The sequence below is a fragment of the Balaenoptera acutorostrata genome, chromosome 6 (assembly GCF_949987535.1).
Source record: "Balaenoptera acutorostrata chromosome 6, mBalAcu1.1, whole genome shotgun sequence".
NCBI lineage: Eukaryota > Metazoa > Chordata > Mammalia > Artiodactyla > Balaenopteridae > Balaenoptera > Balaenoptera acutorostrata.
The window spans coordinates 75,136,744-75,158,213 of NC_080069.1; the positions used below are offsets into that span (position 1 = coordinate 75,136,744).

At 42.6% G+C, this 21,470-nt stretch overlaps 1 protein-coding gene across 2 annotated transcripts in view; it reads right to left on the bottom strand.

Annotated features, from left to right (window-relative positions):
- Nucleotides 1-21,470, bottom strand: part of APBA1 (amyloid beta precursor protein binding family A member 1) — a 240,165-nt gene that overhangs the window by 51,934 nt on the left and 166,761 nt on the right. The gene's annotated exons all lie outside the window — the stretch shown is intronic.

Here is a 21,470-nt window from a genome sequence, read left to right on the forward strand (position 1 = left end):
ACCACCATCACACATAAGACTGAAAATCACCAGAGAGACTGCAAAGAAAACAGACCTTCTGGAAAGTTACAGAAAGCATCTACACACAGTGTTCTGTCTGTGCAACAGAATCCAGAATTCTTCCCCTGGCTCTCTTCATTCTTTCCTTCCTTTTAATGTTCAATCTGCACCTGAAACCTGCTTAATTATTCACCACGGCCTTCTCCATGCCTCATCCATAATGGATAACACCTGCGACCGAAAACTGCTTCCCCCCAACAGCAAGACAGCAGTTGAGATGGGAGCATAGAGAACGGGAGGCACAGCCACAGCTGAGGGAGAAGTCAAGGCGCCAGGATGCCAGCCAGCCTCAAGGCCTGTTCTCTCAGCACCGGCAAGACCCCTTAACTCGGTGCCTCTCTACCTCCTTTTGCGTCATGGTGTACAGAGAGATGACAGCATTGGGACAGCACGCTGGGTCACCTGGAGAGGGTCTGGAGCCCCAAGTGAAGCTGCCGGAGTTGAAGGCAACATAGCCGGTGGTCCAGGTCGCCCTTGTGTTCAAAATCCGGGGGGATCATCGGCACAGTGGTTGAAAGCTCCACCTTAGCTTATGAAGGACTCTTTACAGAAAATTCTTTGGGCTCTGGACGTCCCTTGAGAATAAAGTTAAACTCCTTCTACTTAAGAATCCATGTGGTCATGTGTGTTCCTTCAGGACAAAATCCTTCCTCTTTCCCACTTCCACAGGCCCTCCTGAGCCCTAACTTTCTCTGACATAGCCGCCCGCCTCACCTCTGTGCTGGCTCACACTCTGATTCCCTTTTTCGCCACTTTGGCTTCATTCTCTGTCAGTCATGTCAGGATCTGCAGATCTGCCCATTCCCAGCCAGACAACAAAATTCATACAGCTGGGAATGGCTGACAAGGTCGGCTTGGGGGAGGAGGAGGCCAGCAGCTGCTGTGTCCTCAGGCTTTAAGCCCAGCAGCTCTTTGCTGGCACAGGGTAATGACAAGACACCAAATGTAGTAGATGGACTTCTTGAGTGGCCCCTGTGACCCCCAGCTTCTGGTATTCAGACCCTTGTGTAATCCCCTTCCTGGGGAGGGAGTGTGGGCTAGTGAGTTACTCTAAGCAACAATAAAATACAGCAAAGGTGATGGGATGTCATTCTGTGATGGGAAGTCACAGTCTTTTGTAACCCATCTCGCTATCAGACTCAGCCTTCTCATCCGGCACACTTTATTAACACAAGCTGCCATGGAGGAGAGCGCCCAAGTGGCAAAGAACCTAGGAGGCCTGTGGCCAAGAGTCATTTGGGAACTGAGGTCCTCAGTCCAACAGCCCATGAAGAGCTGATTCCTGCCAGCAAGTGCATGAGCTTGGGAACAGGGCTTTCCCCAGGTGAGCCTTAAGGTGACTACAGGCCCCTGACACCTTGACTGCAGTCTCTGAGAGGCCCCAAAGCAGAGGACCAGTTAAGCCATGCCAGATTCTCGACCAAAGAAACTGTAAGATAATCAACATGGCTTGTTTTATGCCACTAAGTTTTGGGGCAATTTTTTTACTCAGCAGCAGATTTTACACAGCTAAGACACTAAAGGCGGCTTCAGAGGAAAGCCTCAAGAACAGAGAAGACCTGAGGTCTGGCTGAGGGCTCACTAAAGAACTAGCCTCGAACAGATCATAAACTCTGCACAGGCAGGCCCTGTGTCTGTTTTAGCCAGAGCCTGCATCTCCGTGGCTGCTGTATCCCTGGTGTCTTGCATGGCGCCTGAGCTATAGCAGGAACTCGAAAGTATTTGTTAAACGAGTGGATGATAAGTTGAGATATTTGTGATGAGATAAAGCAGTCACAACTCTCTTTGGTTCACTGACAAAACTAAGAATAGTGTGGCTATGTGGCCAGGCCCTATTTCTTACTCATGGACAGTGTCCTCTATGTAGCTTGTACTCTATTAAACCCAAAAGTGTTAGCAGGGGAACAACTGTAACAGCTCAACCCAATCACTTTACGGCAATTTGCATGGCAGATGGTTGAGAGCACATTTATTCCTCTGATATCATTCATTTGTCTAAGACGAGGTTTCCTATTGGTTTATGAGTTCTATTTAGCAAAATATCCTGGGGCCCATTTTTGCTGTCCTGACAGCAGATCCTTTGGTTCTAAAGTTATGCTTCTGGATAAGTTTCTGGGATGTTAACCTAGAGGGTCTGCCAGCCCCCCTTTTCTAAACAGTATGAACCACATTAACAGAACAAAGTTGGTTTTAGAACCAATACTGGGATACTGGTATACTCTTCCATAGCAGGCCAGGAGAACACTCTGAGTTAAGGATGCCTGGGGTCTAGTCCTTTTCAAGCCACAAAAGGACACAGAATGGAGCTGACTACCCTAGGAAAACTCTCCTCCCTGCCCCCCACCTGCCAAGAATACATCACATTCAGCTAGGAACTGATCTACTCAGGGAAATCAGGCCTCAACAGAATACATATTCATTCTAAAGTCTGTCTGCTTGACTGCAGATCTCATTTCAACTCCATCCTTTGCTATTCAGATCCTGGAAAAACTACGGCTGGCCAGAGCTCCCTAAGGAGTGTGGATTGGCAAAAGGACCTCTCAGAGAAGGATACCTTAACAAGAATCCTTCATGAAAACAGAATCCTTCAGCAGCAAAAACATTTTTTTTTTTTGTCAAAAACAGTTCTTTTCACTCACCCCTGTAAGCTTGACAACACAACCATGACAGGATAAGATGCTGCCAACAAGCCTTAATGAATTAGCACGTATACTTGACCTTGGTCAACAGTTTCCTAGCAACAACAACAAAAATCCACGTAGGCTGATGCTGAATTCAGGATAGAGGGAAACGGAGAGAGGATGGGGGTAGGTGATGTCAAGGAAACCAAGGCCCAGATGAAGCCAGGATGCTTCTCCACCCTCATTACATCATCTTTCTCCAAAAAAAATAAAAAATTAAAAAATTAAAAAAAGAAGGTGGGCACAAAAGTGCACATGATCAGGGCAGGTGTTAACATCAAGCCCTCACTTCCCAGGATTTTAGCAATATCTCCCTCTCAGCAGGAAAGTGGCTGGTTTCTGACTAAGAAGTGTTAGTGCCAAAATGGTTTCCTCCCTCAAAATACTTTCACCAATTGGTCTCTGGAACTGGGGATGCCAATAAAAGGTAAGTGTTATGTTAAGGGGGTGGTGCATACTGCCATCATCACTAATTAGCAGTTTAGTTTGACTTAATCAGACCAGCTCTGCAAAATAAAAGCTGATACTACAGTGTGCTCAAAGTGGAACTGGAGACCCTAGGTTATTCAGAGTGCCTGACCAGACGGGCAGCACCGTGAGGGCACGGGAGGGATGTGAGTGCGGGGGTAAGCAGAAGGGCAACACCAGGCTGGAGAAAGTGAGGAAGGGGTGCTAACAGCCAACTCCTCTAATTCAGTTTGCCACTGACCAACCTTAAATGTTAAGTGAGTTTTGACCTACTAAGGCAACTAATACACCAAACTTGTAATTCTGATTTCACATTTCCACGGAGGACTCAATATCTGCAAAACCATTTTCGCTCAGCCATTCTGGGAAATTAATCTGATAACTTATTTTACTGATGAGGAAACTGAATCTGAGGAAGAAAGGAGGTGACCAACTCAACGTAGCTGCAGCAGGTCAACGATAGGGCTAAGATTTACGTATCATGAATGCTTACTGAGCATCAGCGCTGTGTGACTTCCTCTGAGTTACAAGAGGAGGAGAAGACACTATGCCTGCAATAGACTTGACAGTGACTTACAGAGGCAATAGGCTAATGCACGTGAGACAAGTAGAAAGACAGACAGTAAAGAATCAAGTTTTAAACTGTAGTTTGCAGTTTAAGTTGGTGGTTACCAATTTTGACTGGGCCTCAGAAATACTGATGATAAGACCCGACCTCCAGAGATTTTAATCAGGAAGTTTGGAATCTGGAATCTATCCATTCAAAGACTGGGGCCCTGACTGCACTGAATACGAATGTGATCTGGTCAGAAGTGAGAGCCAGTGTGGTAAGGAGTGGGGTATGGAGGCAAGTCTGCATAAACAGAAGCAGATGTAGAATTTGTTAAGTACAAGGAAATGAGTAAGCCAATGCAGGGCGGGGTCGGGGTCGGGGGGTCCTTACACACCAAAGGCGCCATCTGGTCTCGGTCCAGTGGGGTCTGCCTAGTCATACCTGAAACCACATGAGGAAATTACTGCCTGGAGGAATCTGTCTTTGCCCAAGACAAAGGGTGTAGACATCTGGGATAATTTGCCCTCTAAAGCTGTGAAATGTGTCAAAGACCATGACTGGTAGGTCAAGGCTGCTGGGTCACATAACCCAGCTATTTTCAGCTATTCCGTCTGGGGAAACTGAGGCCAAAATGCCCAGCCTGGCTCCAAACCTCCTTCAATCCATTCCCAGACTTCGTCCGTTTTTGGTGTCCCACTGGCAGGATGTGACCAACTAAAGAGGTCAACCAGGCACACCAAGTGGGCAGCTGAGTGCCCGTTGTCTTACTGTGCAAAACAGCAGGAGAGAGAAATTGCCAGTGGGACTCTTCAGGAGAGTGAGGTGGCCTTTGTCAAAAGAAAACAACATCCTCGCCATGGCTGCTCTCCAGTGAAAAACTGTGTTTCAAAGAAAGTGGACTGACGAGCTACATCTTTGTATTAAGAACATGTTGTCAGTTACACCTGTAATGGGAGTATTTCCCATTTTGAAGATGATCACATTTACAGATAAATCGCATTTCATAATTCCACGGGCCCAGGATTTAACTGGGTTACATATGGAATTCAATTATCTATGATCTATCTGCTCCCCTCCCTGCACCGTCCCTCCTCCCCTGTCCAGCCCCAGTCCGCTGACAGAAAATACCCAGAGCGTACAGTTGGGAGAACTGACACAATGGTTTCTAGAGACCCCTGGGAAGTTTCCTGAGCTCCAACTTACTAAGCGAGCATGTGAGACACCCAAACCGTGGCCCTGCGTGCTGCGTTTCTACCTGGAAAGTGATAACAAAATGCTCTCTGGCAAAATCATGCAGTTCCTTCCCTGTGGTTCTCCCCAAATTTCTTGGCACAGCTTCACATACACACTGACAGGTGAGACAATCCGTTAAAAAGCTGAGAAAGATTCCTCTTGGGAGTGGGGTCAGGTCAAGAGAAAAAACTGGAGCCTGGGGGTTAAAAAAAAATCAATCTTTCTCGTCACATATCTTCATTCCACGGAGCACAGAGAATTGGAGACCTCGCGTTCTGCTGTGCAGATCATCAGACTGGTTTGTGCTGGTGATTCCCATATGGTGATGGTCTGATGACAGTGGGGAGATACCTGCCTTGCCCTGTAAACAGGGCTGGTCTGGAGCTGAACTGACAGGTAATACTCAAAAGGTGAGTTAAAATAATCAGGAATACTTCAAATCCAGGAGGAGAGAGCAAAAGCACGCATTCTCCTACCTCCTTTGGCTTTTTCATGATTGAAATAAATTACATATTTGCTCTCTGATAGGGACTTCCAGGTCAAGCCTTTTCATTTCCAAGTTGTAACAGCAAGATTATCACATGTTTAAAAACATGACCCTGGTCACATCAGGTCCTCATGGTTCACAGAAAAGTGAAATTTTTAATTGACAGCAAAGTTCTGTTATTTAGAGCATTACTCCCCATTGCCAAGGATATGGCCATTTACTGCTGACCCTAAGTTGCAGAATGGGCCATTATATGTACCCTACCATGGCTTAGGGCACCTTGAAAACATTTCATTTTTAAAGTACAGACCATTAACCTAAGTGAGTATATAAACCTGAGGAGAAATCAATGCATCCACTTTGACCTCAGCAAACATCATTCTCACTGCAGCTATTCGTATTCTGGCTGCCATCCTTCCCATGTATGTTCAGCAGTTTCTAAACTCTAAGCCCATTATCAAACCCACAGTTCCTGAACTCTTCAGGTTATTCACTGTCAAGATGCAAATTCACTTACCAATTAGGGTTCTTCACCTTAAGCAGTACAGCCCTATCCTTGACCTACTTTTTACCTCCTTACTCTTATGTGTGTAATATAAGCCAAATGCAAGTGTGTGTGCTTAGTACATACACAAACACAGCATGGAATTAAAATGAAAAACTCAGAACACTCAGCTCACCATGTAACAGTTAATAAAGCAGTCACTTTCTATAAATTGTGCACATAATATACAGAAGTGTTCGCCTTTCTCTGTTTTTTCAAGAAAATGGACGATAACATTGAGACAAGCCCTTTGTACAGTTAGTGATCTCTGAATAACGATTCCAACTCTTGTTTTTTTAATAAGGCAAAGAGATACAGAAATAGAGTTTTAAAAGTCAAACAGTACTATATGGCTTATGGCAAAAACTGAAGCCCTTTTCCCTACTTCTCCCCACTCCCTTTTAGCATTTCTTCTGGTATTTACTTCCACATCATAAATAGCGTGTTTACACTGCCTCTCCTTGATTTTTCAACTGCAGACATTATTTCTTGGCTTCTACTATAAAAGACTAGGATTTACCCATTTTATACTATACCTTCCCTTATCCTCTCAATATTACCATTTTTGGTTAATCAATATTCAGTGTTTGCATGCTGAGGACCATGCACGTGGTATCCCCTGAGACACATGCATTATATTATTGCATTCCGTGCCTGCATAACAATTGTTTTTAGTGAGGTAAATAGCTGCATTGTTTTTCCATTTGCTTAGTTTTCTGTATACTGATCAATAATTTATGCCAAACTCTCTAAGACAATCTAAGATTCCTCTCGGTACAAACATATTAGGAAATCTCACATGGAGACAAGATGGAGTAAAAGGACTTGAGCTCACCTCTTCTTACAAAAGCACCAAAATCACAACTAACTGCCAAACAAACATCAACAACAAAACACCCCCCCCAGAACCTACCTAAAAAGATACCCTACATTCAAACACAAAGAAGCCACAAGAAGACATTAGGAGGGGCACAATCACAATAAAATCAAATCCCATACCCACCAGGTTGGTGACCCACAAACTGGGAAATAATTATACCATAGAAGTTCTCCGACAAGAGTGAAAGTTCTGAGCCCCACGTCAGGTTCTCCAGCCTGGGGGTCTGGCAGTGGGAGGAGGAGCCCCCAGAGAATCTGGCTTTGAAAACCAGTGGGGTTTGATCACAGGAATTCCCCAGGACTGGGGGAAACAGAAACTCCACTCTTGGAGGGTGCACACAAGGTCTCGTGCATACCAGGACCCAGGGGAAAAAGCAGTGACCCCATAAGAGACTGGGCCAGACCTACCTGCTAGCACTGGAGGGTTTCCTGCAGAGGTGGGGTGCAGCTATGGCTCACCGTGCAGACAAAGACACTGGGGGCGATAGTTCTAGCGAGTACTCATTGGCGTGAGCCCACTAGGAGGCTGCTATTTTCTCACCAAGACCTGGCCCCACCCAGCAGCCTGTAGGCTCCAGTGCTGGGACACCTCAGGCCAAACAACCAACAGGGTGGGAACACAGCCCCACCCATCAGCAGACAGGCTGACTAAAGTCTTCCTAAGCACACAGCTTCCTGCTAAACACACTGCTTGACAGAGCCCTGCCCACCAAAGGGACAGGACACAGCTCCAACCACCAGTGGGCAGGAACCAGTTCCTCCCACCAGGAAGCCTGCACAGCCTCTTAGAACAGGGGGCAGACAGCAGAAGCAAGAAGAACTACAACCCTGCAGCCTGCAGAACAGAAACCACAATCACAGAAAGACAAAATGAGACGGCAGAGGAATATGTCCCAGATGAAGGAACAAGATAAAACCCCAGGAAGAACAACTAAATGAAGTGGAGATAGGCAATCTATCTGAAAGAATTCAGAGTAATGACAGTAAAGATGATTGAAGATCTCGGAAAAAGAATAGAGGCACAGATCTAAATGTTTAACAAAGAGCTATGAAAACTAAAGAACAAACAGTGATGAGCAATATAATAACTGAAATGAAAAATACACTAGAAGGAATCAATAGCAGAATAACTGAGGCAGAAAAATGGATAAGTGAGCTGGAAAACAGAATGGTGGAAATGACTGCCACAGAACAAAGAAAAAAAATGAAAAGAAATGAGGACAGTCTAAGAGACCTCTGGGGACAACATTAAATGCACCAATATTCATATTATAGGGGTCCCAGAAGGAAAAGAGAGAGAGAAAGACCTGAAAAAATATTTGAAGAGATAATAACTGAAAACTTCCCTAACATGGGAAAGGAAACAGTCACCCAAGTCCAGAAAGTGCAGAGAGTCCCAGGCAGGATAAATCCAAGGAGGAACACGCCGAGACAAACAGTAATCAAATTGACAAAAATCAAAGACAAAAAACATTAAAAGCAACAAGGGAAAAGCAACAAATAACATACAAGGGAATTCCCATAAAGTTATCAGCTGATTACTCAGCAGAAACTCTGCAGGCCAGAAGGGAGTGGCGTGATATATTTAAAGTGATGAAAGGGAAGAACCCAGAACCAAGAATACTTTACCCAGCAAGGCTCTCATTCAGATTTGACGAAGAAATCAAAAACTTTACAGACAAGCAAAAGCTAAGAGAATTCAGCACCACCAGATCAGCTTTGCAACAAATTCTAAAGGAACTTCTCTAGGCAGAAAAGAAAAGGCCACAGCTAGAAACTAGAAAATTATGGATGGAAAACCTCACCAGTAAAGGCAAATATAAAGGCAGGAAATCATTCGCACACAAATATGATACCAAAACTAGCAATTGTGTGTAAAGGAGAGCACAAATGCAGGATACTGGAAGTGCATTTGAAATAAAAAGACCAGCAACTTTAAACAATCTTGTTTATATATAGACTGCTTTATCAAAACCTCATGGAATATCTACAATAGATACACACAAAAAGAAAAGGCAGTCCAAACACAACACTAAAGTTAGCGACTGAATCACAAGAGAACAGAAGAGGTAGGGAAGAAAAAAAGACTTTCAAAAACAAATCCACAACAATTAACAAAATGGCAGTAAGAACATTCATATCAATAAAATTACCTTAAATGTAAATGGATTAAATGCTCCAACCAGAAGATACAGACTGGCTGAATGGATACAAAAACAAGACCTGTGTATATGCTGTCTACAAGAGACGCACTTCAGATCTAGGGACGCATGCAGGCTGAAAGTGAGGGGATGGAAAAAGGTATTCCATGGAAATGGAAATCAAAAGAAAGCTGGAGTAGCAATATTCATATCAGACAAAATAGACTTTAAAATAAAGACTGTCACAAGAGACAAAGTAGAACACTACATAATGACCAAGGGATCAATCCAAGAAGAAGATATAACGATTGTAAATGTATCTGCACCCAACATAGGAGCACCTCAGTATATAAGGCAGACACTAACAGACATAAAAGGAGAAATTGACAGTAACACAATAATAGTGGGGGACTTTAACACCCCACTTTCATCCATGGACAGATCATCCAGACAGAAAATCAATAAAGAAACACAGGCCTTAAATGACACATTAGACCACATGGACTTAATTGATATTTATACAGTATTCCATCCAAAAGCAGCAGAATACACATTCTTTTCAAGGGCACATGGAACATTCTCCAGGATAGATCACATCTTGGGCTCAAATCAAGCCTCAGTAAATTTAAAATTGAAATCATATCAAGCATCTTTTTTGACCACAATGCTAGGAGATTAGAAATCAACCACAAGAAAAAACTAAACAACACAAACACATGGAGGCTAAACAATATGCTACTAAACAACCAATGGATCACTGAAGAAATCAAAGAGGAAATTAAAATATACCTAGAGACAAATGAAAATGAAAGCATGACGGTTCAAAACCTACAGGGTGCAGCAAAAGCAGTTCTAAGAGAAGTTTACAGCAATACAATCTTGCCTCAGGAAACAAGAAAAATCACAAACAACCTATCCTTACACCTAAAGCAACTAAAGAAGAACAAACAAAACCAAAAGTTAGTAGAAGGAAAGACATCATAAAGACCAGAGCAGAAATAAATGAAATAGAGAGGAAAAAAACAATAGCAAAGATCAATAACACTAAAATTTGGTTCTTTGAAAAGATAAACAAAGTTGATAAACCTTTAGCCAGACTCATCAAGAAAAAAAGGGAGAGGGCTCAAATCAATAAAATTAGAAATGAAAAAGGAGTTACAACAGAAACGACAGAAATACAAAGGATCATAAGAGACTACTACAAGCAACTATATGCCAATAAAATGGACAACCTAGAAGAAATGGACAAATTCTTAGAAAGATACAACCTTCCAAGACTGAACCAGGAATAAACAGAAAATATGAACAGACCAGTTACAAGTACTGAAATTGACACTGATTAAAAAAACTTCCAACACACAAAACTCCAGGACCAGATGGCTGCATGGGCAAATTCTATTAAACATTTAGAGAAGAGTTAACATCTATCCTTCTGAAACTATTCCAAAATATTGCAAAGGAAGGAACACTGCCAAAGTCATTTTATGAGGCCACCATCACCCTGATACTGAAACCAAAGATACCACACACAAAAAAGAAAAGTACAGGCCAATATCATGATGAACACAGACGCAGAAATCCTCAACATAATACTAACAAACCAAATCCAGCAATACATTAAAAGGATCATACACCATGATCAAGTGGGGTTTATCCCAGGGATGCAAGGATTCTTCAATATACACAAATCAGTCAATGTGATACGCCATATTAACAAATTGAAGAATAAAAACCATATGATCATCTCAATAGATGCAGAAAAAACTTCTGACAAAATGTGACACCCATGTATGATAAAAACTCTCCAGAAAGTGGGCATAGAGGGAACTTAACATAATAAAGGCAATATATGAGAAACCTACAGAAACATCATACTCAATGGTAAAAAGCTGAAAGCATTTCCTCTAAGATCAGGAACAAGACAAGGATGTCCACTCTTGCCACTTTTATTCAACATAATTTTGGAAGTCCTAGCCATGGCAATCAGAGAAGAAAAGGAAATAAGAGGAATCCAAATCAGAAAAGAAGAAGTAAAACTGTCACTGTTTGCAGATGATATGATACTACTCATAGAAAATCCTAAAGATTCTACCAGAAAACTACTAGAGCTCATCAATGAATCTGGTAAAGTTGCAGGATACAAAATTAATACACAGAAATCTGTTGCACTTCTATACACTAACAACAAAAGATCAGAAAGAGAAAGTAAAGAAAAAATCCCATTTACCATCGCGTCAAAAAGAATAAAATACCTAGGAATAAACCTACCTGAGGAGGCAAAAGACCTGTACTCCTAAAACTATTGATACAAGATGCTGATGAAAGAAATCGAAAATGACACAAACAGATGGAAAGATATACCATGTTCTTGGACTGGAAGAATCAATATTGTCAAAATGACTATACTACCCAAGGGAGTCTACAGAATCAATGAAATCCCTATCAAATTACCAATGGCATTTTTCACAGAACTAGAACAAAAAATCTTAACATTTGTATGGAAGCACAAAAGACCCCAAATAGCCAAAGCAATCTTCAGAGAAAAATGGAGCTGGAGGAATCAGGCACCGTGACTTCAGACTATACTACAAAGCTACAGTCATTAAAACAGTATGGTGGGAGAGGGGAGAGAAGATGGTGGAAGAGTAAGACGCGGAGATCACCTTCCTTCCCACAGATACAGTAGAAATACATCTACACGTGGAACTGCTCCTACAGAACACCCACTGAACGCTGGCAGAAAACGTCAGACCTCCCAAAAGGCAAGAAACTCCCCCCGTACTTGGGTAGGGCAAAAGAAAAAAGAAATAACAGAGACAAAAGAATAGGGACGGCACCTGCACCAGTGGGAGGGAGCTGTGAAGGAGGAAAGATTTCCACGCACTAGGAAGCCCCTTCGCAGGCGGAGACTGCAGGTGGCAGAGGGGGGAAGCTTTGGATCCACGGAGGAGAGCGCAGCCACAGGGGTGTGGAGGGCAAAGCGGAGAGATTCCCGCACGGAGGATCAGTGCTGAGCAGCACTCACCAGCCCGAGAGGCTTGTCTGCTCACCCGCCGGGGCGGGCGGGGCTGGGAGCTGAGGCTTGGGCTTCGGTCGGATCGCAGGGAGAGGACTGGGGCTGGTGGCGTGAACACAGTCTGAAGGAGTTAGTGCACCACAGCTAGCCGGGAGGGAGTCCGGGAAAAAGTCTGCAGCTGCCGAAGAGGCAAGAGACTTTTTCCTCCCTCTTTGTTTCCTGGTGCGCTAGGCGAGGGGATTCAGAGCGCTGCCTAAACGAACTTCAGAGACTGGCATGAGCCGCGGCTATCAGCGCGGATCCCACAGCAACAGGGGCGCAGAGGAAAAAACGGAGAGATTCCCGCACAGAGGCTCGGCGCGGAGCAGCACTCAGCAGCCCGAGAGGCTTGTCTGCTCACCCGCCGGGGTGGGCGGGGCTGGGAGCTGAGGCTTGGGCTTCGGTCGGATTGCAGGGAGAGGACTGGGGTTGGCGGTGTGAACACAGCCTGAAGGGGTTAGCGCACCACAGCTGGCTGGGAGGGAGACCGGGAAAAAGTCTGCAGCTGCCAAAGAGGCAAGAGACTTTTTCTTGCCTCTTTGTTTCACAGCGCGCAAGGAGAGGGGATTCAGAGCGCCGCCTAAACGAACTCCAGAGACTGGCGCGAGCCGCAGCTATCAGCGCAGACCCCAGAGGCGGGCGCGAGCCGCGGCTATCAGCGCGGACCCCAGAGACGGGCGTGAGACGCTGGGGCTGCTGCTGCCGCCTCCAAAAAGCCTGTGTGCGAGCACAGGTCACTCTCCACACCTCCCCTCCCGGGAGCCTGTGCAGCCCGCCACTGCCAGGGTCCCGTGATCCAGGGACAACTTCCCCGGGAGAACACACTGCGTGCCTCAGGCTGGTGCAACGTTACGCTGGCCTCTGACGCCGCAGGCTCGCCCCACCTCCTCTGTACCCCTCACTCCGCCCGGCCTGAGTGAGCCAGAGCCCCCGAAGCAGCTGCTCCTTTAACCCCGTCCTGTCTGGGCGGGGAACAGACGCCCTCAGGCGACCTACACGCAGAGGCGGGTCCAAATCCAAAGCTGATCTCCAGGAGCTGTGCGAACAGAGAAGAGAAGGGGAAATCTCTCCCAGCAGCCTCAGAAGCAGCGGATTAAAGCTCCACAAACAACTTGATGTGCCTGCATCTGCTGAATACCTGAATAGACAACGAATCATCTCAAATTCAGGAGGTGGACTTTGGGAGCAGGAGATATTAATTTTTCCTCTTTTCCTTTTTTTGTGAGTGTATATGTATATGCTTCTGGGTGAGATTTTGTCTGTATAGCTTTGCTTTATAATAGCTTTATTTTACTTCACTATATTATAGCCTCTTTCTTTCTATTTTTTCTCCCTTTTACTCTGAGCCGTGTGGACGAAAGGCTCTTGGTGCTCCAGCCAGGCATCAGGGCTGTACCTCTGAGGTGGGAGAGCCAACTTCAGGACACTGGTCCACAAGAGACCTCCCAGCTCCACGTAATACCAAACGGCAAAAATCTCTCAGAGATCTCCATCTCAATATCAAGACCCAGCATCACTCAATGACCAGCAAGCTACAGTGCTGAACACCCTATGCCAAACAACTAGCAAGACAGGAACACAGCCCCATCCATTAGTGGAGAGGCTGCCTAAAATCACAATAAGGCCACAGACACCCCAAAATACACCACCAGATGTGGACGTGCCCACCAGAAAGACAAGATCCAGCCTCATCCACCAGAACTCAGGCACTAGTTCCCTCCACCAGGAAGCCTACACAACCCACTAAACCAACCTTAGCCACTGGGGACAGATACCAAAAACAACGGGAACTACGAACCTGCAGCCTGTGAAAAGGAGACCCCAAACACAGTAAGATAAGCAAAATGAGACGACAGAAAAACACACAGCAGATGAAGGAGCAGGGTCAAAACACACCAGACTTAACAAATGAAGAGGAAATAGGTAGTCTACCTGAAAAAGAATTCAGAATAATGATAGTAAGGATGATCCAAAATCTTGGAAATAGAATAGACAAAATGCAAGAAACATTTAACAAGGACGTAGAAGAACTAAAGAGGAACCAAGCAATGATGAAAAACACAATAAATGAAATTAAACATACTCTAGATGGGATCAAGAGCAGAATAACTGAGGCAGAAGAAAGGATAAGTGACCTGGAAGATAAAATGGTGGAAATAACTACTGCAGAGCAGGATAAAGAAAAAAGAATGAAAAGAACTGAGGACAGTCTCAGAGACCTCTGGGACAACATCAAAGGCACCAACATTCGAATTACAGGGGTCCCAGAAGAAGAAGAGAAAAAGGAAGGGACTGAGAAAATATTTGAAGAGATTATAGTTGAAAACTTCCCTAATATGGGAAAGGAAATAGTTAATCAAGTCCTGGAAGCACAGAGAGTCCCATACAGGATAAACCCAAGGAGAAACACGCCAAGACACATATTAATCAAACTGTCAAAAATTAAATATAAGGAAAACATATTAAAGGCAGCAAGGGAAAAACAACAAATAACACACAAGGGAATCCCCATAAGGTTAACATCTGATCTCTCAGCAGAAACTCTGCAAGCCAGAAGGGAGTGGCAGGATATACTTAAAGTCATGAAGGAGAAAAACCTACAACCAAGATTACTCTACCCAGCAAGGATCTCATTCAGATTCGATGGAGAAATTAAAACCTTTACAGACAAGCAAAAGCTGAGAGAGTTCAGCACCACCAAACCAGCTTTACAACAAATGCTAAAGGAACTTCTCTAGACAAGAAACACAAGAGAAGGAAAACACCTACAATAACAAACCCAAAACATTTAAGAAAATGGGAATAGGAACATACATATCGATAATTACCTTGAATGTAAATGGATTAAATGCTCCCACCAAAAGACACAGGCTGGCTGAATGGATACAAAAACAAGACCCATATATATGCTGTCTACAAGAGACCCACTTCAGACCTAGAGACACATACAGACTGAAAGTGAGGGGATGGAAAAAGATATTCCACGCAAATGGAAATCAAAAGAAAGCTGGAGTAGCAATTCTCATATCAGACAAAATAGACTTTAAAATAAAGACTATTACAAGAGACAAAGAAGGACACTATATAATGATCAAGGGATCGATCCAAGAGGAAGGTATAACAATTGTAAATATTTATGCACCCAACATAGGAGCACCTCAATACATAAGGCAAATACTAACAGCCATAAAAGGGGAAATCAACAGTAACACAATCATAGTAGGGGACTTTAACACCCCACTTTCACCAATGGACAGATCATCCAAAATGAAAATAAATAAGGAAACACAAGCTTTAAATGATACATTAAACAAGATGGACTTAATTGATATTTATAGGACATTCCACCCAAAAACAACAGAATACACATTTTTCTCAAGTGCTCATGGAACATTCTCCAGGATAGATCATATCTTGGGTCACAAATCAAGCCTTGGTAAATTTAAGAAAATTGAAATCGTATCAAGTATCTTTTCCGACCACAACGCTATGAGACTAGATATCAATTACAGGAAAAGATCTGTAAAAAATACAAACACATGGAGGCTACACAATACATTACTTAATAACGAAGTGATTACTGAAGAAATCAAAGGGGAAATCAAAAAATACCTAGAAACAAATGACAACGGAGACACGAGGACCCAAAACCTATGGGACGCAGCAAAAGCAGTGCTAAGAGGGAAGTTTATAGCAATACAAGCCTACCTCAAGAAACAGGAAACATCTCGAATAAACAACCTAACCTTGCACCTAAAGCAATTAGAGAAAGAAGTACAAAAAAACCCCAAAGCCAGCAGAAGGAAAGAAATTATAAAGATCAGGTCAGAAATAAATGAAAAAGAAATGAAGGAAACAATAGCAAAAATCAATGAAACTAAAAGCTGGTTCTTTGAGAAGATAAACAAAATTGATAAACCATTAGCCAGACTCATCAAGAGAAAAAGGGAGAAGACTCAAATCAATAGAATTAGAAATGAAAAAGGAGAAGTAACCACTGACACTGCAGAAATACAAAAGATCATGAGAGATTACTACAGGCAACTATATGCCAATAAAATGGACAACCTGGAAGAAATGGACAGATTCTTAGAAATGCACAAACTGCCGAGACTGAACCAGGAAGAAACAGAAAACATGAACAGACCAATCACAAGCACTGAAATTGAAACTGTGATTAAAAACCTTCCAACAAACAAAAGCCCAGGACCAGATGGCTTCACAGGTGAATTCTATCAAACATTTAGAGAAGAGCTAACACCTATCCTTCTCAAACTCTTCCAAAATATTGCAGAGGGAGGAACACTCCCAAACTTATTCTACGAGGCCACCATCACCCTGATACCAAAACCAGACAAAGATGTCACAAAAAAAGAAAACTACAGGCCAATATCACTGATGAACATAGATGCAAAAATCCTCAACAAAATATTAGCAAACAGAATCCAACAGCACATTAAAAGGATCATACACCATGATCAAGTGGGGTTTATCCCAGGAATGCAAGGATTCTTCAACATACGCAAATCAATCAATGTGATACACCATATTAACAAATTGAAGGAGAAAAACCATATGATCATCTCAATAGGTGCAGAGAAAGCTTTCGACAAAATTCAACACCCATTTATGATAAAAGCCCTGCAGAAAGTAGGCATAGAGGGAACTTTCCTCAACATAATAAAGGCCATATATGACAAACCCACAGCCAACATTGTCCTCAATGGTGAAAAACTGAAACCATTTCCACTAAGATCAGGAACAAGACAAGGTTGCCCACTCTCACCACTATTATTCAACATAGTTTTGTAAGTGTTAGCCACAGCAATCAGAGAAGACAAAGAAATAAAAGGAATCCAAATCGGAAAAGAAGAAGTAAAGCTGTCACTATTTGCAGATGACATGATACTATACATAGAGAATCCTAAAGATGCTACCAGAAAACTCCTAGAGCTAATCAATGAATTTGGTAAAGTAGCAGGATACAAAATTAATGCACAGAAATCTCTTGCATTTCTCTACACTAATGATGAAAAATCTGAAAGTGAAATTAAGAAGACACTCCCATTTACCATTGCAACAAAAAGAATAAAATATCTAGGAATAAACCTACCTAAGGAGACAAAAGACCTGTATGCAGAAAATTATAAGACACTGATGAAAGAAATTAAAGATGATACAAATAGATGGAGAGATATACCATGTTCCTGGATTGGAAGAATCAACATTGTGAAAATGACTCTACTTCCCAAAGCAATCTACAGATTCAATGCAATCCCTATCAAACTACCACTGGCATTTTTCACAGAACTAGAACAAAAAATTTCACAATTTGTATGGAAACACAAAAGACCCCGAATAGCCAAAGCCATCTTGAGAACGAAAAATGGAGCTGGGGGAATCAGGCTCCCTGACTTCAGACTATATTACAAAGCTTCAGTAATCAAGACAGTTTGGTACTGGCACAAAAACAGAAATATAGATCAATGGAACAGGATAGAAAGCCCAGAGATAAACCCACACACATATGGTCAACTTATCTTTGATAAAGGAGGCAAGCATATACAGTGGAGAAAAGACAGCCTCTTCAATAAGTGGTGCTGGGAAAATTGGACAGGAACATGTAAAAGTATGAAATTAGAACACTCCCTGACACCATGCACAAAAATAAACTCAAAATGGATTAAAGACCTAAGTGTAAGGGCAGACACTATCAAACTCTTAGAGGAAAACATAGGCAGAACACTCTATGACATACATCACAGCAAGATTCTTTTTGACCCAGCTCCCAGAGAAATGGAAATAAGAACACAAATAAACAAATGGGACCTAATGAAACTTAAAAGCTTTTGCACAGCAAAGGAAACCATAAACAAGACCAAAAGACAACCCTCAGAATGGGAGAAAATATTTGCAAACGAAGCAACTGACAAAGGATTAGTCTCCAAGATTCACAAGCAGCTCATGCAGCTCAATAACAAAAAAACGAACAACCCAATCCAAAAATGGGCAGAAGATCTAAATAGACATATCTCCAAAGAAGATATACAGATGGCCTACAGACACATGAAAGAATGCTCAACATCATTAATCATTAGAGAAATGCAAATCAAAACTACAATGAGATATCATCTCACACCGGTCAGAATGGCCATCATCAAAAAATCTAGAAACAATAAATGCTGGAGAGGGTGTGGAGGAAAGGGAACACTCTTGCACTGTTGGTGGGAATGTAAATTGATACAGCCACTATGGAGAACAGTATGGAGGTTCCTTAAAAAACTACAAATAGAACTACCATACGACCCAGCAATCCCACTACTGGGCATATACCCTGAGAAAACCATAGGTCAAAAAGAGTCATGTGGGCTTCCCTGGTGGCGCAGTGGTTGAGAATCTGCCTGCTAATGCAGGGGACACGGGTTCGAGCCCTGGTCTGGGAAGATCCCACATGCCACGGAGCAGCTGGGCCCGTGAGCCACAACTACTGAGCCTGCGCGTCTGGAGCCTGTGCCCCGCAACGGGAGGGGCCGCGATAGTGAGAGGCCCGCGCACCGCGATGAAGAGCGGTCCCTGCACCGCGATGAAGAGTGGCCCCCACTTGCCGTAACTAGAGAAAGCCCTCGCACGAACCGAAGACCCAACACAGCCAAAAATAAAGAAAGAAATAAATAAAGTAGCTATAAAATTAAAAAAAAAAAAAAAAGAGTCATGTACCAAAATGTTCATTGCAGCTCTATTTACAATAGCCAGGACATGGAAGCAACCTAAATGTCCATCGACAGATGAATGGATAAAGAAGATGTGGCACGTATATACAATGGAATATTACTCAGCCATAAAAAGAAATGAAATGGAGGTATTTGTAATGAGGTGGATGGAGTTAGAGTCTGTCATACAGAGTGAAGTAAGTCAGAAAGAGAAAAACAAATACAGTATGCTAACACATATATACGGAATCTAAGGGAAAAAAAAAAAAAAGGCCATGAAGAACCTAGTGGCAAGACGGGAATAAAGACACAGACCTACTAGAGAATGGACTTGAGGATATGGGGAGGGGGTGGGGTGAGATGTGACAGGGTAAGAGAGTGTCATGGACATATATACACTACCAAATGTAAAATAGATAACTAGTGGGAAGCAGCTGCATAGCACAGGGAGATCAGCTCGGTGCTTTGTGACCACCTAGAGGGGTGGGATGGGGAGGGTGGGAGGGAGGGAGATGCAAGAGGGAAGAGAAATGGGAACATATTGTATATGTATAACTGATTCACTTTGTTATAAAGCAGAAGCTAACACACCATTGTAAGGCAATTATACTTCAATAAAGACGTTTTAAAAATAAAAACAAAAAACAGTATGTTACCAGCACAAAGATAAATATAGATCAATGGAAAAGGACAGAAAGCCCAGGAATAAACCCACACACTTATAGTCAATTACTCTATGACAAAGGAGGCAAGAATACAATGGAGGAAAGACAGTGTCTTCAATAAGTGGTGATAGGAAAACTGGACAGCTACATGTAAAAGAATGAAACTAGAACACGGTCTAACACCATAGACAAAAATAAACTCAAAATGGATTAAAGACCTAAATGTAAGGCCAGATACTGTAAAAACTCTTAAACAGAAACATAGGCAGAGCACTCTGACATAAATTGCAGCACCATCTTTTTTGATCCACCTCCTAGAGTTATGAAAATAAAAACAAAAATAAACAAATGGGACCTAATGAAACTTAAAAGCTTTTGAACAGCAAAGGAAACCATAAACAAAATGAAAAGACAACCCATAGAATAGGAGAAAATATTTGCAAATGATGTGACCAACAAGGGATTAATCTCCAAAATTTACAAACAGCTCATGCGGCTCAATATCAAAAAAAAGAAACAACCCAATCAAAAAAATGGGCAGAAGATCTAAATACATATTTCTCCAAAGAAGACATACAGATGGTGAAGAGGGACATGTAAAGATGCTCAACATTGCTAATTATTAGAGAAATGCAAATCAAAACTACAATGAGATATCACCTCACACCGGTCAGAATGGCCATCATCAAAAAGTCTACAGACACAGACCTACTAAAGAATGGACTTGAGGATATGGGGAGGGGGAGGGGTGAGATGTGACAGGATGAAAGAGTGTCATGGACATATATACACTATCAAATGTAAAATAGATAGCTAGTGGGAAGCAGTCGCATAGCACAGGGAGATCAGCACGGTGCTTTGTGACCGCCTTGGGGGGTGGGGTGGGATGGGGAGGGTGGGAGGGAGGGAGATGCGGGAGGGAGGAGATATGGGAGGGAGGAGATATGGGAGGGAGGAGATATGGGAACATGTGTATATCTGTAGCTGATTCACTTTGTTATAAAGCAGAAACTAACACAGCATTGTGAAGCAATTATACTTCAATAAAGATGTTTAAAAAAAAAAAAAAGTTTATGTCGAGGCCTTAACCAGGTTCAGTCACATACCCAGTCCAGAGAGTTTCATCACCACCTTACTAGCTCAAGGCTCTATCCTGGGGGCAGCTCCTGGGCACAGTAGGCAAGCAGAACATACATTCCAAAAACAGAGGAGGGGGTGAGGAGCTTCCAATTGCTGGGGTCCAGCTCACATCCAGGTCAAACCAGCAGTCACATCCTCTCGATGACCTCCAATAGGAAGTCAAACATTATTTAAGAATAATTTGCTAGATTAAATGTGCTATAAAAATTACAGAAAATAAAATGTATAACTTACAAAGCTCAAAAAAAAATGTCTACAAACAATAAATGCTGGAGAGGGTGTGGAGAAAAGGGAACCCTCCTACATTGTTGGTGAGAATGTAAATTGGTACAGCCTCTATGGAGAACAATATGGAGGTTCCTTAAAAAACTAAAAAAATAGAGCTACCATATGAACCAGCAATCCCACTCCCAGGCATATATCTGATGAAAAACATGGTTGGAAAGGATATATGCACCCCAATGTTCACTGCAGTGCTATTTACAACAGCCAAGCCATGGGAGCAACCTAAATGTCCATCAACAGATGAATGGATAAAGAAGATGTAGTACATATATACAATGGAATACTACTCAGCCATTAAAAAGAATGAAATAATGCCATCTGCAGTGACATGGATGGTAAGTGAAGTAAGTCAAACAGAGAAAGACAAATATTGGATGATATCACTTATATGTGGAATCCAAAAAAATGACACAAATGAAATTATTTGCAAAACAGAAAAACTCACAGACTTAGAGAATGAATTTATGGTTACCATGGGGGAAGGGTGCGGGGGAGGGATAGATTAGGAGTTTGGGATTGACATGTACCCACTGCCATATTCAAAATAGATAACCAACAAGGATCTACTG